The sequence below is a fragment of the Alligator sinensis genome, unplaced genomic scaffold, assembly GCF_000455745.1.
Source record: "Alligator sinensis unplaced genomic scaffold, ASM45574v1 scaffold78_1, whole genome shotgun sequence".
Taxonomy (NCBI): Eukaryota; Metazoa; Chordata; order Crocodylia; family Alligatoridae; genus Alligator; species Alligator sinensis.
In genome coordinates, this window is record NW_005842171.1 from 40,023 (window position 1) to 41,083 (window position 1,061).

Below are 1,061 nucleotides of genomic sequence, written 5' to 3' on the forward strand. Positions count from 1 at the left end.
ACTCGCCCCTGCGGGAGCCTGAATCCCGGGGCGGGGCGGGGCTGATGCTGTGCAGTGCCGTGCCGTGCCGTGCCGTGCCGGAGTTGCTCGCGCGCAGGGGTGACTGAACCGTTGCTTGCCGGTTGGGCCCTTCTGCTCCGACCCCGTTAGCACCTAGCGCGGGTCTGCAGCGGCTTCTGCAGGGACTCACCCCACTTCCGGGGCGGGCCAGGGCCCGAGGAGGAGCTGGAGCTGGAGCTGCTGCCCGGCTTCGGCGGCGGGGGTCCGGGTGCGGAGGCAGCTCCTTCCAGCGGCCACCGCTGCTGGCCCGGCCCCACGGAGGCTCACCGAGACCCGCAGGGAGGGCCCAGGTGAGCGCACAGCCTCAGTCCCAGCCCACCCCGTGCGGGGTCGAGGTCGCTGCAGCGCCCGCTCTGGACCCGCCGGCCCGGGCCACGATCGTAGTGGGAGAAAGCGAGACGTACACCCCGCACCGGGGCTGCTCTGGCTCCTCCTTGCCGCCGCCACCAGCGCCACCTCCGGGCCCACACACCCACTGCAGGCAGGGAGGAAGCGAGCCGCACTAGTGCGCCCTACTGCTGGGGGCAGGCAGGTCTGCAGGGACCCGGCCCCCTGCACCGGCCAGATAACGGGCTGGGACTAGGGCTGCCAGGAAGATTTTTTTATATAGTTTCTTTTTTTTTTTTTTTAATGATCAGAGTCTCCAAGTCTACAAGAAATTAGATTGAAAGACTGTGAAATTAGTATTGCTTTGTTGTTGGAAGATTGTTTGCTGATATTTCCCCCAGATTCTCAGAAAAATAATTTAAAAAATCTCTTCATGGCAGATGATGTTTATCGTAGAAAACAGTCGGAGAGACAGTATAAACGCAGGATGGAAGAAAGATGAATTTAGCATGGAACCATTTAATCAGGAGCACCAGGGACTCTTGAATCCTGTAAATCACAGTCCAGAGAAAAGTCAAAACCGCAGCAAAGGCATTCACAAGCCTTCCTTTCTGAAAGTTGAACTATAATTTGTTTGTTATTATGTCTAGTTTAGGAAACACATTTTCTTTAAA